The sequence below is a fragment of the Calonectris borealis genome, chromosome 11, assembly GCF_964195595.1.
Source record: "Calonectris borealis chromosome 11, bCalBor7.hap1.2, whole genome shotgun sequence".
In the NCBI taxonomy this organism is placed as follows: Eukaryota; Metazoa; Chordata; class Aves; order Procellariiformes; family Procellariidae; genus Calonectris; species Calonectris borealis.
The window spans coordinates 24,370,228-24,389,264 of NC_134322.1; the positions used below are offsets into that span (position 1 = coordinate 24,370,228).

At 53.8% G+C, this 19,037-nt stretch overlaps 3 non-coding genes across 3 annotated transcripts; all 3 read left to right on the forward strand.

The window, feature by feature from the left end:
* Nucleotides 1-253: 253 nt before the first annotated feature.
* TRNAM-CAU (transfer RNA methionine (anticodon CAU)) lies at nucleotides 254-325 on the forward strand. The gene has a single exon. It is a non-coding gene; the product is annotated as a tRNA-Met (tRNA).
* Nucleotides 326-1,874: 1,549 nt separating this feature from the next.
* Nucleotides 1,875-1,946, forward strand: TRNAG-UCC (transfer RNA glycine (anticodon UCC)). Its single transcript has one exon. It is a non-coding gene; the product is annotated as a tRNA-Gly (tRNA).
* An 8,179-nt stretch (nucleotides 1,947-10,125) lies between these two features.
* TRNAS-AGA (transfer RNA serine (anticodon AGA)) lies at nucleotides 10,126-10,207 on the forward strand. Its single transcript has one exon. It is a non-coding gene; the product is annotated as a tRNA-Ser (tRNA).
* The last annotated feature ends 8,830 nt before the right edge of the window (nucleotides 10,208-19,037 follow it).

A 19,037-nucleotide genomic window follows, 5' to 3' on the forward strand; every position in this document is an offset into this window, starting at 1 on the left:
CACATAAAATAACAGAGTCTCACTTCAAAAGTGATCCACATCACGGAGTTTGGGGTGAGCCAGGTGTCCCTGGCGAGGGTCCAAAATCTTGTAGAAAGTTCATGCAGAGAGCTCAACCTGTTTAGGAAAAGGAAAAGGATGTGCAGAGCACAGGCAGGAAAGAGGAAAGAGGCGTGAGCAAAAGCGCTGGTGCTGGCAGTGCCAGGGAGCACCAGGCAGGGCTGCGGGAGGTCCTGGCTGAGATGCTTGGGGGAGCAGAGTGGCGCAGCGGAAGCGTGCTGGGCCCATAACCCAGAGGTCGATGGATCGAAACCATCCTCTGCTAGTTGTTTTCCCCCTCCTCGCTCCAGCGGCCCCAGCCGCTGCCTCTCCCTTGCATCTTTCAGCAAGTTTTAACCTGCACTGCTGCGGTCCTGCTCTCCCGCTGCCTCAGCCCCCTCTCTCTGTCACTGCCACCTTCTCCTTTGCTTTCTCAGGAGCCAGCACTCCCAAAGTGCCCCTCAGCAAGGCAGACGGGTGGGTGTGGAGCAGCAGGCAGAGCACAGCACAGGGCTCCCCCCACAAGGCAGTGGGTGTCCTGGGGACACAGGTGTTTCTCCCTTCCCATCAGGCAGCTCAGTCCCAACTTGCCAGCTGCAAGTGGGGACCTCCAGGGCTCTGCAGGTGGGGAGGAGGACAAGGCTGGTACTAGTGTGGGAAACACCAATGCAATCGACTCAGCCACCTGGGAGCTTTCTCCGGCCTAGCCTGTTTGCTGCTGTTCCCATTCGTAGGAGCCAGGAGCAGGGCCAAGCAGGAATTCCCAATGGGCGCTGTATTGGCTACATGTGGCTAGGTGTCGGTAAGGAAGGGGAAAGGGGTGCTGCAGGGTGGCCTCTGTGAGAAGAAGTAAGGGGCTTTCCTGTGCTGGACACAGCTGGTTCCATCTCCACAGCAGGCCCACTACAGGACGCAGCTGAGCCATCAGTAAAGTTTGTGGCCTCTATGAAAACATACAAAGGTAGAAAATGCCAGACAGAGAGAGGAGGAAGAAAAAAAAAGGGTCAGAAAGAGCAGAGGGAAAATGCATCCCTCCTGTGCCACTTAGGTGGGTAGAGGAGTATGGATTGAAGGAGTGAAGTTGAGCCTGGGTAAGAAGGAGGAAAGGTGGTGTTTTATGTTTGTCTTTTTGTATTTCACTATGTGAATCTATTTCAACCGGCAATAAATTAATTTCCCCCAATTTGAGTCTGTTTTGCCCACAACAGTTTTTGCTAAGCCATGTCCTTGTGTTTATCTTGACCCAGGAGCTTTCTCATCCTATTTTCTATGCCCTACATCCCACTGAAGGTGAGGAAAGAAGCGAGCAGCTGGGTAGGTGTTTGGCTGTTAGCTATGCTTACATCACCATCACAGGACATACACTTGCATAGTACATGCGTATGAACGCAGGTGGGGAGCGGCACCATTACCAGCACCCACAGAAGCACCACCAGCACTCACACAGGCATGAACGAGACAGATGGGCTGATCCTTTTCTTTCCCTCTGGCTGCTTAGGGCTGGAGATCAGTGCTGGACACAGAACCCCTCCCTCCCACATGCGCACCCGCAGGTCCCTCGAACGCTGGGCTGTACCACAGGTCTGTGCAGGGTCCATGCCTGGAGCTCAGTCCCGGTTTGCCCAGTGTCCTGCTCCAACCCTGGGCAGTCCCTGATGCTCATGTCCCCTAGTCAGCGGCTAGTGCAGGTTGAGATTCCTTAGCCAACATCTTACACACACAGAAAAGACACACAGCCTAGCAGCTCGAGGTTCTGTGTGTGTGTGTGCAGGGGGCTGGAAGGAGGAGGCCGGCCGGTCTGTGACGCAGAGGGGCAGGAGGCAGCAGTGCCAGGAGCGTTGGTGGTATAGAGGTGAGCATAGCTGCCTTCCAAGCAGTTGACCCGGGTTCGATTCCCGGCCAACGCATCCAACCCTCTTTTTCAGCCGGGCTCCTCTGCTGCTCAGTCAAAGCCACGCTCACAGGCACAAAGCCCTGCCCTGCTCCTCCCAGCACCCACAGCAACCCTGGCTCCACACCTCCGTGACTCCCCACCCAGGCATCGCTTCCTGCTCCCAAGCCTGTAAGGGAAAGCCTCAGCCCTGCTGCTGGGTCCCACCAAACCAGCCCCATTGTGCAACCCCAGAATGGTGTGATCAGAGCAGCACAGAGCCAAGGTACTGTTCAACCCTAGGTGAGAGGCAACAGGCTCTGGTCCTCTATTCCCTGCCATGATACATCTGCTTTTGCTGGGCAGCCTCTCTCTTCATCCCTGGCACTCCCCAGTTTCTCTCCCAGAGATCCCAGATGGCGGTGCTGGTGAGAAATGCTGATACAGTGTCAGCTGCTTGGGGCCCTGGAGGACACCTCGCCAAGACCAGTGCCTTCTTCCTGCTGAGGTGGCTCCAGGCTGGGCTAACAGCCAAACCCCAATCTGGGCAGTGGGGTTGTATGGAGGGTTTATGTTGGCACAGTATTTACAGACTCCCACTCTATCATCAGCAATGCTACAAGTAGGTGGAGTTACGACGAGGGGGATTGTGATTGCTCTGTTCCCTACTGAAGTGCCCACCCTAACCCCATCTTGCAGTCACACTGCGGTGTGGGTACAGGAGCCAGAGGAGAGGGATTTTTGGTCTGACCCAGGGCTGGACTGCTGCTGCTGGTTGCACGTGGCAAGAAAAGCGTGCTGTTGTGGCAGGGTAAAGATGAAGATCGAGATGCCTAGGTGAGGACCAAGGCATACACTCTGCTTCATGAGGCCAGGTATGCAATTCAAGGGCACAGTGGGAGGATGCTTTATACAATGTCTCAAAGTCACACTGGAGTGAATTTGCTCTCCATCCTCCTCCACCTTTTCCACCTCTCCCACTGCTGCCTGGCCAAATGTGGCATTTCATCCCCTGCAGAGGGGATGCTGGTATGTACAATGCCTGTTTTCGGATCACAGCATTATTTCCTCTATGGCAGTCTTTCCTGAAAACAGACTCTGGTATGCACTGTAACTTGGTTTGAAATACCCTGTTTAACAATCAAGACTGCGTGTCTTGGAGACCCTATGCCCCCAGCACACCTGCAGGGCCACTGACCTACCTTGTCCAGGCTCCAACATTGCAGAGCCATACTGAAGTTTGCTGGAACTGGATATAACGATGTTCCTAGTAACTAGGAACAGAGACACCCTCATTTCTCTTGCAACTTATAGCCTATGGGCCAAGGGAAAAACAAGGAGCCTCTCACAACTAGGCTCTTTCCTCAAGGGGGTGAAGCTTCTCGAGTCTCTGATTCTAGGGTTGCTTAAAGCAAAAAAAAGCAATGTTCTTTGCTGTGCTGACAGTCAAAACTGATTCTGGGCTGGGGGGTTGTACGGAAAGTTTGTGTTAGCACAGTATTTACAGACTCCCACTGTGTCAATAGCAGTGCTACAAGTTGTTGGAGTTACCAAGAGGGGGATAGTGATTGGGCATGCTCTGTTCCTACTGCAATGCCCACCCTAACCCCATCGTGCAGTCACACTGGCTACGTCCAGAGCTGAAAACCAGCGCTTTCCTCCTTTCCACTCCATACCCATCCCCTGGACTTTATTCCCACAACACCAATGAAAGAGAGAAGTGCCAGGACTGTTTTTCATATGAAGTTTGTGAACAACAATTGAGAGAACTGAGAAGCTAACTCAAAAGGTCTGTATTAACATTCATATCTAACCAATTGGGACACTGGTCTTTGACCACCCTCACAGTACAACAGGGTTACTATGTGTGGCATTTCTTGTATTTCCAGCTGCAACCGCTGTTTCTTGCCCTCTCACTGGGCACCACTGGCAAGAGGATGGTGCTCTCTTCTTTACTGTGCCTATCCACCCTCCTGCCCCAGGTTTTTGGAGACCTGGATAAGATGCTGCCTCAGCCTTCCCTTCCCCAGGCTAACCAAACCCAGCTCTCCCAGCCTGTTCTTGTATGGCGGATGAATCAAGTCCTTAATCACCTCAGTGTCCCTTTGGCAGGGCTGACAGATCCCCTCTCTGTGCAGAACTGGAATCAGCCACACAATGACACTGGTGGAGTCCCTGTAAGGGCACTTGGCATGCAGATGTCCAGGTCTCCAGCAGACGAAGGAAACTTTGCAGAAGGCTTTCCACTTGCTTCTGGGAGTAGATTAGACCAAAAGAGAAAGCAGAAGCAAGAGCATTCAGTCAGGGGAAGATGTGCACCTGCCCTGAAGTTCATGGACCTCAAGCAGCAATGACTGCTGAGAGATTTTGGTGGCGCAGCTTGAGTAGTTGAGGAGAGAAATGCATCATCTGTGAGACTAAACAGCGACACTGGATCTTACTTTGTACTTGCCTGCATGCTTGCATGTAGGAGGCCTTGGTTTACTGCTGAGCAACTTAGGTGCCTTTTCCCTCCAAAACACCTGTAACTTCTAGCTCCGTGTCCAGAAAGGTGCATCAGCAAAAGGAAACGAGTTATAAACCAGTGCCAGGACTCTGGCTGAGATTCAGGCTCAGAAAGACCACTTGTCCCTGCATGGTTCTAAAGGAGCCCTCCACAAATCAGCTGAGCACGTGTCCATTTTTTCCTGCCACTTCAGGAAGCATTGTCATCTCAGCCCAGTTCATAAGCCTGCTTCTATCCTCTGCCAGTGGGTACTCAGGGCAGGCAGTGAAAAGTCACTGCTTCCTGAGCATACATCCAAGACGCGCTGGGTACACTGCCAGAAGAAATGAGATCAGCTCTTGAACGCTCTCAGTGGCAGGACTCAAGGCTGACCCTGAGAGATATCAGAGGGTTGTGATCACAAGGCTACAGACTCACACTCCATTTCCATGAGTTTTTTTGGTCTTTCTCTTCCCTGTTTGCTTATTTTTGGAGCTTTGGTATCAGTTCAGGGAGCTCCATCCACAACTGGTGGTAAGCTCAGGGGAGAAGGCAGTTGCTCTTCCTTGCAGAGCAGGTGGCTAACTGAGGGAGGAGGAGAACAAACCACCACGAGTCTCCAGCTGTGCTGCACAAAGTCTTTAATGAGAAGGAGGAAATGCAGTGGCACAGGACAGAGACCAAGAAACATGTCTGCAGGGTTCAGGGAGGCACAGAGAATGGCCCATTTCCCAAGAACAAGCCCCATGCAAAGCGCTTGCCTTTTCCCATTCTGTTCTACCTGCTGGCATTCCCAGCCCACCAAGAGCAGTCCCGAACTCCAGCACCCTCCCCCCAACAGCAGGACGTTCAGCAAAGCAGAAGAGAATGAGCCCTTTCTCGAGGAGCTCAGAGCAAGGCAGAGCCAGAGGAGACACAGCAAGGCCTGCCATGCAGCGAGGAGCAGTGGGCACAGGTCCCTGCTGCCAGCTGGGATGAGGACACCCAGCCCGTCTGCAAGCCGTGGCCATGCTCCTGCTGCTGCAGGGTCCCCGTCTTCCTTCCTGCTCCAAAGGGGCTGATCCGCCGGCTTCAGCAGTTCAGACTGCAGTGGGGAGGAGGCAGACACAGCCCTGAGCCCCCCAGACCAAGGGAGCCCCCAGAAGAGATTGGAACCCCCCCGGCGCTGAGGGAGCTCCCAACAGCAGCTGACAGAGAGGATCCCACGGCTGTGCTCTGAGGGAAAGAGGTGAGGATGGGGCCCGGCAGGGTCACCACCACGGGTGAGGCCTCAATGGCCACTGTTGAGTCGGCGCAGCGGGCGACACAGGGCTCACTGCAGCTGCTTGCGAGTGGGGTTGGGCCGGAGGCGCCGCAGGGGCGGGGGAGACAGGGTCTGAAGCAAGACATCTCTCGGTGAGGGAGGCAAAGCTGAAACACAGAGCAGGCAGGGAGCACAAACCTCAATAACTGTCGGTCTTTCTTTTCCTAAGTTCTCTCCGTTGTCACCCTTTGTTTTGAAAACACACAGTGTGCCTACAGCTGCCACGGCACTCATTGTGCCCGGCCAGTTGCACGGTAAAGGAAGGCTGACCCACTCTTGGGGTAGGACCCAGCACAGTGGGTTTAAAGCACCTGTGGAAAGACTGATCATACCCCATCTCCAGAACAACCATTGCTGCGTTGAAGAAGGCAGCACTGGATGTGCTTGGCCATTTGGTTAGAGCCCATCTGCCTAAGGCAGAAATTCTGGTGGTCAGACCTCCCTGCAGCTGAGCCCCATTGATCCCCTCTGCTTGAAAGAACGCCCCTCTTCCCAGCTCTCCCCAGCCACCTCCACCAAAAGGGAAAGGGGTCACAGCCCTTAAACAGTTCTATTGTGGGGCCAAGCGGAGGCAGCCCAAGTATCAACCTGAGTAGCCACCATGAGAGCAGTTCAGCCCACAGGGAGAGATGGAGCGGACTCAGGCTTACCTCGTTCCTGGAGGAAAGGGAGGCAAGAGAAGAAGATGCAGGGCCTGGAGCAGCGCGGGCTTTTATGCCGTGTCCCTGAGCCCCGTGAGGCCACAAACATTCCTTGCTCATGAAGCATCTAAACACCTCCTAGTTGCCGCTTGCTGAGGCCTTCCTGGTGATTAAGCCCTTGCCTCTTTCATCTGAAATGTTTTGCTCACTTTTCATACCACCAAACATCAATATGATTAATCCGTGTTCCAGAATCTTAAGGGCTATTAACACCGAAGTCTCAGGCTAGTGTGCATGGAGATTTTAAGTGGGTTTGTGTGATACAGGTTGCCTTTGTCACATTGCCCTCTTCACGGTGAGCATGGCCACCAGTCACAGTGGAATTCAGCCATGGAGAATACCTCAAGTCAGCTCTCAAGTGCTTTCAGTGCAGGCACTCAGGCTAACCCTGAGATACATCTCTCTGCAGGAGACAGTGACTTTAGTGGACACAGTGCCACAGGTGTGCCAGAGATACCAGAGCTCATAGCCCCAAAGTGCCTCTTTCCTCAAGGGCATTTCCACACAATTTAGCACCATTCTCAAAACAACTGGTGCTTCTATGCAATCTCATGCTGCTGCTGGCTTCCAAAGCATTGCCTTTTTGTGGGTACTAAAAGGGCTCAAGAGACTTAGTGCACTCCAGAATAATTGGAGGTTGGAAGGGACCTTTGGAGGTCCTCTGGGCTGACCTCCTGCTCTGAGAAGACCAAACTTCCCAGTCACCCTCAGGATGCTTCAGGCCTTATCCCGTCTCCTTCTGAACACTGCCACTGTCGGAGAGGTCACTGTCTCTTAGGCAACTCTTCCAGGGCTACAATGCGCCCACTGTCGCTTTTTTCCCCAAAATGACAGCTGAATTTCCCTCATTGCAACTTGTGACTGTTGTGTCTTGCCTTTCTGCAGTTCACCTCTCAGCAGAGCCTGGCTCCATGCTTCCCATAACCTCCTGTAGCTGGTAGGAGACAGCAGTTCCATCCCATCCTCTCCACCTTGCTCATCTCTGCCAGGGTCCACAAACCTAGTGCCCTTGGCCTCATCCTACAACATCATGTGCTCCGGTCCTTATGTTCTGCCTGGTCCTCTGCCAGTACCTCTCTCCATGAGAGATCATCACCACCTCTTTTGTCCCTGGGGACCCAAAATGGGGCACACCATTCCAGATGTGGTCTCTACGGTGCCAAGGCAAGGGAACAATCCCCCGCCTCTGGTTGCATCAAACAGCTTCTGTTGGAAAGGAACTTTCTAGATGACCCACTCCAACCATGTATCCACGAAATAGGAATGCAGTGAAAGCTGCGCGGGGACAGATTTTCTCTCCTCCTCCCAGCCCTTCTGCCCAGATGGGGATTTCTAGTTACTGGCATGAAAGTGAAATGCAGAGCAGGTGGCATTCCATGCACGCATCCAGCTCAGGCTCCAGGGTATTTCTCTCCAACACCCCTGCCAGGACAGAGACACCCCATGCCATTCCACCACAGGCTGCACAAGCACTGGTGGCATTTTTCAGATGGACCACGGTCAGGAAATATGAGCCACGGAAGAATTCTTCCTGTGCGCACATCTATCAGGAAAAGAGGACATGCACAGGGTGGGACTGGAGGGTGCCGGAGCATGTGGTGATTGAGGGAGATGCTGAGGGAGTGGATTTGTTCAGTGCGGAGAAGAGGAGGGGGCAACTAATTGCAGGCTTCCGCTGCATGAAGCAGTTTGTAGAGAAGCCAGAGGCAGTCTCTTCCTGGAGGTTCTTAAGGAAAGGGTGAGACCACAGGCACATCTGGCAACAAGAGAAATTCTCATTTGATATTAGGAAAAAAAAAATCCCATTGAGATTTCTTTTTCACTGGAACAGGTGGATTCTCCATCACCTGGGTTTTCAAAAGTCAGCTGGACAAGGCCCTAAGCATCCTCCACTGTCGTTGCAGTTAGCCCCGCACTGAGCTGGAAGGACTACACACCTGCAAGCTGCCATCCAGCCGATGTTTTCTTTGACTGCATCATTCTTTGCAGCTCTTGCAATTTTAAATAACGTCCTCTGATTCACATAATCCCCATGGAAATCACAATTAGAGCCTGAAACCTAAAGTTCCCTTTGTTTTTTTGGTGGATGTGGGTAATCCATAGGAGACAGGGCTGTTGTGGGAAGGTTTCCTGCTCATGACACAATCCCAAGTCACTGTCCTGGGGAAAGGACTGTGTGCAGTAAAGGGCCTTTGCAGAAATGCCTTTGCTCTTGGCTTCCCCATTCAATGGGCTGAACACAAGTTTCCGGGTGGTCTGTCTCATGACCGTTCAAGGATGCCCACTTCCCTCTCTCATTCCGAGCTCGGTTGATTCATCCCGCTTTAAAAATCCCACCCAGTTCTAGGTTTGATCTGCATGAGCCAAGAGGTGTCAGTGTTCTCCATGGTGCCGAAGAGAGCACAAGGGCTGGGTGTGTGCAAGGAGTGCCATCTGCCCTGCATTACATTTGCATGCCAGTAAGTAGAAACCTCTTTCTGGGCAGAAGGGCTGGGAGGAAGATGAGGGAAAGTCTGTCCCGGCACAGCTTTCACTGCAAGTCCCAGAAGGAGCCTTCACTCCTAATCCTGATAGTTATTTCTCACCCACCTCCAGACCTTATCCCATAACCCTGGGATCTGCTCACCAGTGCTGGCACCCTCACCGTCATCTCCTGGTGGCCTACGTGTGGGCCTGGAGGCTCAGAGCCCCGGCTGGTCGGGTGGGGACCAGGCCACAAGTCCCTGCTCAGGTGAAAGCGTTGGTGTTCGGTGGATACATGGTTGGAGTGGACCATTTTGAAAGATCCTTTCCAACTCAAGGCGTTTGATGCAAGCTGAGGTTTCCTGGCCAATATCACACACACAGAAACACACACCCACAAAAAAAGGAAGCACAGTCTGACAGAAATGAGCTAGGAATAGAGTGTAATTTAATAAAATTCTTGTTCTTCATGTGTCTGGAAGGGGTTTCCAGGATGAGTTGCTCCATTCCCTTCCCAGAGATCGAGGTGAGGCTGGCCAGCCTGCAGATCCCCAGGTTCCTCCTTTTGGTCCCTGCTAAGGCATTACACATCCCTTGCTAGTGTTAGCAAAAAGATCTGGACAAACCTGTTCCACCAAACCACTCTTCTGTCTCCTGCCAAGTCACCCACAACCTCCCATTTGACCTTCCACAACTCTCCTCAGCCAGGCTCTACCTTGCCCTTTCCATAGATCTCTCCCACTCTCGCAAACCATTCCCCCTACACACCAATAACCTGCATGGCAGTCATGGTCTTTGTTCAAGGGTTGACACCACCCTACGTCCCCAAGAGGCTCAAGGTGCTGCCTCAGGTCACCAACTTCCCTGCAGAAGTGTCCCCACTCTAGGCTTGGAGTCCCCCGCAGATAAATTTGAGAAGCAAAGCGGGGTCTAATAGCCCACCCCACAACTACGACCATCTCTGGTTGTCTCCACACAGCTGCCTTCCCTTCTTCCCTGGAAGCAGCCGAGATGCCAACTGGGGAGTGAAACCATCCCCCCGTGGCAGGATATCCCAGATGCCCGGCTGAGGACAAGGTGCTGGGAGCTGCAGCCATAGCCCCTGTGGTTATGCCCCTAAAGGCCTCTGGAAGCCTGGTACCTGTCATGCTCAGTGCAGGTCTGAACCGCAGGGCTCCGAGTGAAGCCTGGCCCTGAAACTCCCAGGGAGCCGGGTGTCATTGCACAGGGCATGTGATGAGCAGGGCAGAGAGGGCTGGAGCAGGTAGTTGTGGCCGAGTGGTGAAGGCGATGGACTAGAAATCCATTGGGGTTTCCCCGCGCAGGTTCGAATCCTGCCAACTACGGGGCGCAGTCCTCTTTTGGGCTGCCTGCAATTAACCACGCTGCAGCTGTGGGACTCGGCTCCAAACTGTACCTGGTGCCCAGGGAAACAAAAAAACCCCCATTGCCTACAGCACTTGTCCTCACTTCCCCCCTAAAATTCCTGGGTGAATGGGAAATCCTGCTGCCATTGACAAGGTAGGCAAGTTAGGGGAAGAGAACGGACCAGTGCTGAGTATGAGCTGTGTTGGTTGTTGCGCAGAACTTAAGAGCCTGATCTCACCTGACATCCCGAGCGGCACAGCCATACCAGCTGTCTTCCCTACACCTGAAATTACAGCAGCTCATCTCCAAAGAGAGCCTGCACAACATGGCCCTCATTGCTAACGGAGAAGGGAAGACACCTCATGGATCTGAGATCTTGCCAGCACTCCCAAAGTGCCCCTCACCTTAGGTCTCACAAAGGCAGATTGGTGTGGAGTAGCAGGCGGAGCAAAGCACAGAGCTCCCCCAGCAAGATAATGGATTTCCTGGGGACAAAGGTGTTTCTGCCTTCCCATCAGGCAGATAAACTCCCCAATACCTGGCTGCAAGTGAGGACCTTCAGGGTTCTTCAGGTGACATGGTGGACATGGCTGGTTCTAGTTCAGGGAAGACCAGTGAGATGGACTCTACGACCTGGGACATTTTTCATCCTAGTCCGTCTGTTGCTATTCACCCTTGTACTTGCTGGCGAGTGCAGCTTCAGATTTCCTAGCCAACATCTCACACACACACACAAACACACACACACACAAAAAAAGGAAAGCACAGTCTGACAGAAACGAGCTAGGAATAGAGCGTAATTAAAAAAAAAAAATCACCTTCTTGTTCTTCACGTGCCTGGAAAGGGTTTCCAGGATGAGTTGCTCCATCCCCTTTCCAGGGATCGAGGTGAGGCTGGCCAGCCTGCAGGTCCCCAGGTCCTCCTTCGTGCCCTTCTGGAAGATAGGAGTGACAGTGACTGTCTTCCAGGCCTCAGGAACCTCTCTGTTACCATGACCTTTCCAAGACAATCGAGAGTGGCCTCTTCCAGAAGTCCTCCTGGTCTGAGTGCTTCACAAGCTGTCAGCGGGAAGACAGCGTGGGTATCTGCAGGTGAGCTCCCTGCTACCTGAGTACCTGACTGGCCAGAAGCCAGAACATGGCTTGGATGTTGACTGTGAGCTCACCTCTGGCTCTGCAGACCATCTGCAGGAACATGGCTTGTGCTAGGTGCTAGTGTTCCTGACAAGCAGCAGCATGCAAATTTGGGGCTATGTGCTTGTGAGTTCCCTTCTACCTCACGGCCTGCTAGGCCAGCAGCAGGCGCATGGTTTGCATTTTGATTTTAAGTTCGCTTCTGTCTCTGCAGCTGATGGGCCTGGGTAGGCTCATGGCAGCACTAGGTGCTTGTGAGGTCACTTGTGCCTGAATACCTGGTAGGAAAGAAGGAGGCCCATGGCTTGGATGCTGCTTGCAAGGTCACTGGTACCTGAGTAGCTGATGGGCCAGTGAGAGGAAAATCCCAGGCAAGTGAGGGTGACTGACTGTGAGGTCACTTTGGTCTCAGCAGGTGGTCAGCCACATGGCTGTGCGGCTTGTTGTCTGTGAGCTACAGATGGCTGTTTAGCTCCCTGTGAGGCCACATCTATCTGAGCAGCAGATAGGCCAGACCACGGCCGATGCCTGGGGGCAGGGGCTGTGAGGGCAGCTGTATCAGAGCAGCTGATAGCTCAGCACTTGGCTCATGCCGTTGGTATGAAGTAAGGTGCCAGCAGCAGGCACGATGCTGCTCTAAGTGTTTTTGAGGAGTTCTCAGGAGTCCCCATTCCGGCAGATTCATTCATACAGTCTTTTCCAACCAAAGACAGGATGAGACAACTAAAACTGACGACTGTGACTGCTTGTCCTGACTGTTCATCGCCACCTTTCCCAGAGGCCTGGTTTTAAGACAAGCTCCTGCCTGGGGATGCTGGTGGCTTTGCCCTGCACAGGAGGTTGGTGCCAGGCCTGCACTCGGCTCCTTGGCACAGCCTGTGGCCTGGACACTACAGGCTGGGAAGGGAGGGCTCGGCCCTGCTGACCTCCTCCAGTGCCCTGCAATCCCAGAGCTCTGGCAGAGCTACGCCTTCCTGCAAATGTCGCCAGGGGTGGTAGCTGGGTTTTTGCCCATCTCCCCTGTTGGTATCCAAGTGAAGCCCTGAAAGTTCTCCCAGGCTTTGGCTCCCCACAAACACTTTTGTCTGACCCACACCTCAGCCCACCTGGGCTCCCGGCAGCCTGCAAGGCCAGAGGCACATGGCCAAGTCACTCTCCGCCTTGCCAAGACAGAAAGACCTTGGGAAGATCTTGCCAACTTCTGGGGAGAACAGCAGCCCTGCTGCTGGTCCCATCTGCAAAACCAGACCCTGGACCAGGACCTGAAGGTGCCCTGGCCTCCTGTGTGGGCCAGCCTGGCCTGAGCAGCAGCTCCCAGGTGCGGGGGAGCTCTGGGAGACCTCTGGCTGCCCACTGAAGCCTGTAAGGGGGGCACAAAGTGTCCTCCCTGCAGTGACCCCGGGCAGGAACCGCATCAGAGACTCTTGTGGTAGAAGCAGTTGCCATGACCTTGGGGAAGCAAACGGGCTGGGGACTGCAGCAGCCCCAGCGGGCAGTGCTGCCAGGAAAGGCAACCAAGGACAAAATGCCCTGAGCAAGGAAGCTGCCTGCACTGACCCACACTGCGTGTCCAGAGTCCTTGATCCCCTAGTTCTGGGTGAGACCAGTGAGCCTGGGCAGAGCCCCAGCTCCCTCCTCCGGCGGCGGCACAGCATCTGCATGCGAAAGGGCTGACCCTGGAGGGGGGTCCCTCCACCTCTTTGCAAGCCCTTCAAAGATTGGGCCATGCTCTTGCTGCTCCCAGACACTCCTCCCTCCCTGCTCGGTCCTGCAGATCCCAGGGATGGATGAGGAAAGCCCTCAGCAATGCTGCTTCTCTGCGACATGCTTTCAGAGTAGCTACTCTTTAGCGATTTAACCGTACTCCAGTGACATGGTGTTTCTCATGCCCTCTCTGAATGCAACCTGCTGTCTGGTATCTTAGCCTTGGGCGTGATAGCGTGGCCTGTCTCATGGGTTCAGAAGTACCGGATGCCAGCCCAGTGCTTTGGGCAGTCCAAGGAGGTTGTGTCCTCAGTGCGCCGGGCTAAGGCCGAGATCCCGTAGAGCGTCCCCGCATGCGTTTCCTCCTGTCAGCCTGCTGGGAGAAAGGGCCCTGCTCTCAACACACAGACTCAAACCTTGGCAGAAGGACGATGGCACCAGTGCAGCTTTTGCCCGCTGTGTGCATGGACCCTTCTTGGGCAGGCAGTGTGGGGGTCCCAGGGCATGAGGGAAAGCTCCCTCCGGCTCGCAGTGAAATGTACCTGAGTCTGGAGCAGCCTTGGGAGAGAAAATGGCGTTCTCACTGAGGGAGAGGCCACTTTGGGGCAGAAGGGGACAGCGTGTCCTGGAAGAAAGGACCCGGCTTTGAAGTCAGCCAGGACTATCCTAGCAGAGGAAGGCAGTCCAGCTTGTGCAACCCATAGCAAGCTGCTTTGAGTCCTCCTGCCAGCTCTTCCCTCTGTTGAACCTCATGCCCTGCCCTCTCTCTTGGTCGCCTCATTCAGCAAGGTCAGGAGCTCGGCTAGGACTGCAACCAAGAGGAAGGATATCTGGTTAAGGGCTGCTTAGTGTGAGCTACAAGGTGAGAAACAGGAGAGGCAGTTACTTACCCAGGCAGATTGACAGGCTGTCCAACATGGGGGTGAAGGGAGGCAGCAGCAGAGACCGCAAGTGCACGAATGTCCTCTGTCAGGTGCAATGTTGAAGAGGTTCTGCTGGAAACTTCATAATCAGGTCTAATCAGGAGAAAGCAAGATTCTCACAGCGTGGGTCTTGCAAGAGAGGGCGTGCCAGGCTTGCACAAAGAGCTCTGCAGCTCCCTTGAAAGGTCCTATGAGCAGCGAGTGCCCCATGGCCCTGGAGGAAGTTTGTACCTGGTGATGGCAAGGGAGATGGAGACACTGCTTGTTTGGTTTTGGTGCTCTGGTATCAGTTCAAGACCCTCCACCCACAACTGGCAGTGCCCCATGCTTGGGGACAGACTCGCTGCCATGGGAGAAGGCTGGTTCTTCCAGGGAGGGAGGAGGAGAATAAACCATCACAACTCTCTCTGCTATGCTGCTCAAAGTCTTTAATGAGAAGGAGCAAAGGCAGTGGCACAGAACAGAGACCAAGAAACACATCTGCAATGTTCAGGGAGGCAAAAAACATGTCCCATTTCCCAAGGACAAGCTCCGCACAAAGCACTTGCCTTTTCCCATTCTGCTCTACCTGCTGGCAACCCAGGCCCACCAAGAACAGCCTCTAACTCCGGCACCTTCCCCCTGGCAGCGGGACGTTCAGCAAAGCAGAAGAAGAGAACGAGCCCTTTCTTGAGGAGCTCAGAGCAAAGCAGAGCCAGAGGAGGCAGGGCAAGGCCTGCCGTGCAGCGAGGAGCAGTGGGCGCAGGTCCCTCTTGCCAGGTGGGATGAGGACATCCAGCTGTGGCCATTATCATGCTGCAGCACCTACGTCTTTCTCACTGCTTCAAAGGGGATGATCCACCGGCTTCAGCAGTTCAGAATGCAGCGAGGTGGGGGAGGCAGACACAGCCCTGACCCACCCAGATCAAGGGAGGCCCCAGAATTCAGCACACCAGGCATCACAGGGCTCACTGCAGCTGCTCGCAGGTGGGGTTGGATCAGAGGTGCTCTAGGGGGTTGGGAGACAGGGCCTGAAGCAAGACATCTCTCGGTGAGGGAGGCAAAGCTGAAACACCGAGCAGGCAGGGAACACTTGGCCATTTGCGAAGTAGCCATCTGTTGCAGGTGGAAATCCTGCTGGTCAGACCTCCCTGCAGCTGAGCCCCATCGATCCCCTCTGCTTGAAAGAACGCCCCTCTTCCCAGCTCTCCCCAGCCACCTCCACCAAAAGGGAAAGGGGTCACAGCCCTTAAACAGTTCTATTGCGGGGCCAAGCGGAGGCAGCCCAAGTATCAACCTGCGTAGCCGCCATGACAGCAGTTCCGCCCACAGGGAGAGACGGAGCAGACATACCTCGTTCCTGGAGGAAAGGGAGGCAAGAGAGGAGGATGCAGGGCCTGGAGCAGGGCAGGCTTTTATGCTGTGTCCCAGAGCCCCAGGGGTCATGAAGGACACCTCAAGCCAGCTCTCAATGGCTTTCAGTCCAGGCAGTCAGGCTAACCCTGAGAGACGTCTCTCCCTGCGAATCGTTGTAGCCACGCAGGGGATGGTGGGAGACTCATATCTCCAGGGATGTAGTAAAGATCAACTGCAAGGAAGGACTGTTGTGGGCTGGAGGGAAGCCCCTTGTGGGCAGGAGTGATGGCTTAGCCTCATCAGGCTCTGCCACAGCCTGTTTTTTTCTGCCCTCGAGCCCAGGGAACAAAGGCAGATTCGTAATGGTGAAGAGTAGACCAGGGATCAGGCAGGTCTCTCTCAAGTGATCTCTCCCTGGGCTCTCCATAGTCATCACGCTTCTTCCAACCCGGGGTCTGGTCTCAGCTTGGGAAGTGGAGAGCCTGTTTTGAAACAGGCAAATCAACATGCAGGAGGATGATCAAAGAGATGCCTGCGTCCTTTCTTGAAAGAGACCCACACCCAAATTAACCTGTTTTGCTCAGCAAGGGAATCCCAGAGGCCAGAGGCCTGGATGGCCTGCTTCTGAGGAGAGGCTCAGGGTTTGGAGGCAAAAGCTCACGGCCCTTTTTCCTGGGTCAGGGGCGGGGTGGCCCATTCCATGCATTTCAAACTACAAAGGGACATTGGATCAGTGTCCCAGAGCACCTGGGAGTCATCGTGATGTCGAAGAGTTGGGAAAAACCCTGAACTCCAGGCAAACATGAGTCACCCTGCTGTGGACTTCAGTGGACTTGGTGCCCCAGCCTCAGGCATGCCAGCTCATAGCCTCGTTCCTCCCAAAGTTCTGCTCTCCTCAAGGGTATTTGCACATATTTTAGCACCATTCCTGGTGCTTCTATGCAATCCTGTGCAGCTGCTGCCTACCAAGGCATTGCCTTTTGGTGACTGCTCAAGGGCTCATGTGACACAGTGCACCCCAGAATAATGACGGTTAGAAAGGACCTCTGGAGGTCCGCTGGGCCAACCTTCTGCTCCGATTAATGTGGTTGTTAGTGATTATTTTAAAGTCGTGTTGTATGTGAATATTCGAAGGGTATAAGGACCCTGTGTAAAACCACATTCGGGGTGTCCCTAATTTGGGTAGGACACCTCATGCAGACGAATGCATATTTACTCTTGTAATTCTATAGGTTGTGTGCCAGCTTCTCTCCTTGGTCATCACGGGCCAGCTGAGCATTTTTGTGACACAGGACTCTACTCATTACCTTTTCCTGTGCTAAAATCTACCTTCTGCTGCTACTGCTTTTGGTGGAGGATAATTACTTTGGTGAATCCTTGTGCCAGCTTGCCCAGAGTGCGTCATATCCCTATTCCCCACAGCAAACCCCTCAGCAGCAATCTGATCACCTCCACATCACTGATCACTTGGAGCAACTGTAGTCAGTAGTAGAGGGAGAACTTTTATTCCAATTTTTTTTACCAACTTTTCCTTCCTTTAATAACAAGTGACAGGTGCCCTGCCCTCAACTTCTGGCAAAATAGGCCCCTCGGCCTCAACCCCCCAAGCAGGCAGCCAGGTGTACCATTTCCCTTAAAGTCACTGCCCTCTCCCTGTCACGTGGTCTGTGGTGATTGGCTGGCAGGACCAGCCGCCCTTTCCCATTTACCTGGAAGTACACGTGACCAGCATGTACCTTCCCCTACATACACGGAGGGTGCCATTTTCTTTCAGCTGCCGTTTTATGCCAGGGAGCTGGCATTTTATTAAACACCAGAACCAAGATGTTGTCATACTGCTGTGATTGACTGACAGCTGTTTCTTGACCCCATCATACCCATGTGCTTTTAGGCTGACCTAAAGCCCCCACTCACTAAACACAGGGAAGAGGCAACTTTTGACAGCGTCATTCCCCATGGGTTCTCATATTCTTTGTGGTTGCCTGTGACAGCCATTTTTGACACTGTCATGCCCGCATGTTCTCAATTCTCTCTCTGATGGACTGTCCGGTTCCTTTGGACCAAAAATTGTTCAGATATAAAAAGATATACCATGCAGTGGTATCCACTATGGAATGAAGACAAGCACCTAGCGCAAGCGATATTCCTGTGGATGGCCCATCGCCTGCAGAGCCAGAGGTGACCTCACAGCCAACGTCAAGCCATGTTCTGGCTTCTGGACAGTCAGGTACTCACTCACTCACAAGGGATTCACTTGCAGATACCCGCTGACAGCTTGTGAAACACTCAGACAAGGAGGACTTTTGGAAGAGGCCACTCTTGATTGTCTTTGAAAGGTCATGACAATTGGAGAGGTTCCTGAGGCCTGGAAGACAGTCAGTGTCACTCCTGTCTTCCAGAAGGGCACAAAGGAGGACCTGGGGAACTGCAGGCTGGTCTGCCTCACCTTGATCCCAGGAGAGGGGAAGGAGCAATTCATCCTGGAAACCCTTTCCAGGCACATGAAGAACAAGAAGGAAATTGCTATTTTTCATTACGCTCTATTCCTAGCTCATTTCTGTCAGACTGTGCTCTCCTTTTTTTTGTGTGTGTGTGTGTGTTTGTGTGTGTGTGTGAGATGTTGGCTAGGAAATCTCAAGCTGCACTAGCCAGTGAGTAGAGTGGATTGGCATCAGGGACTGCCCAGGGTTGGAGCAGGACACCAGACAAACTGGGCCCGGGCTCCAGGCATGGATTCTGCATGGAGCTATGGTATGGTCTAGTGTCCAGAGGACCTGCCGATGTGCATGTGGGAGTGAAGGGGGTGTACGTCCAGTACTGAGTGCCAGTCCTGAGCAGCCACAAGGGAAGAAAAGGATTGGGCCATGTGTGGTTTTGGGTAGTGAGACAAACGAAAAGACAAACGAAACACTGCCATTCCTCCCACTTCTACCAGCCTCAACTACAGTCCTTCATTGCAGACTACTCCAGCATGGTTTCTTCACATGCTGCACTTCTAAACAGGAAAATCTGTTTCAGTGTAGGCTCTTCCACAAGCTTCAGGCCTGTCAGGAAAACTCTTCAGTGGTGTGGCTTCTCCACAGGTTGCAGTTCCTTCAGGAATATTAATCTGGTGCAGCATGGGTGCTCCGGATGCCACAAGCTTCGCAGATGGCTCAGTGTTGTGGAGGCAGCTGGAACCAGCTGTGTCTGGCACAGGACAGACCCTTAGCTCTTCTCAGAGGCCACCCTGCAGCACCCCTCTCCCCTTCCTTACCGACACCTAGCCACATGTAGCCAATACAGCGCCCATTGGGAATTCCTGCTCGGCCCTGCTCCTGGCTGGACCTACGAGTGGGCTCGGCAGCAAACAGACTAGGATGGAGAAAGCCAGGTGGCTGAGTCGATTGCATTGGTTCCCACACTAGTACCAGCCTTGTCTTCCTCCCCACCTGCAGAGCCCTGGAGGTCCCCACTTGCGGCTGGCAAGTTGGGATTGAGCTGCCTGATGGGAAGGGAGAAACACCTGTGTCCCCAGGACACCCACTGCCTTGTGGGGGGAGCCCTGTGCTGTGCTCTGCCTGCTGCTCCACACCCACCCGTCTGCCTTGCTGAGGGGCACTTTGGGAGTGCTGGCTCCTGAGCAGGCAAGGGAGAAAGAAGGTGGCAGTGGCAGAGAGAACGGGCTGAAGGAACAGGAGGGCCATGGCCATGGGTGCCCAGAGAGCTGGAG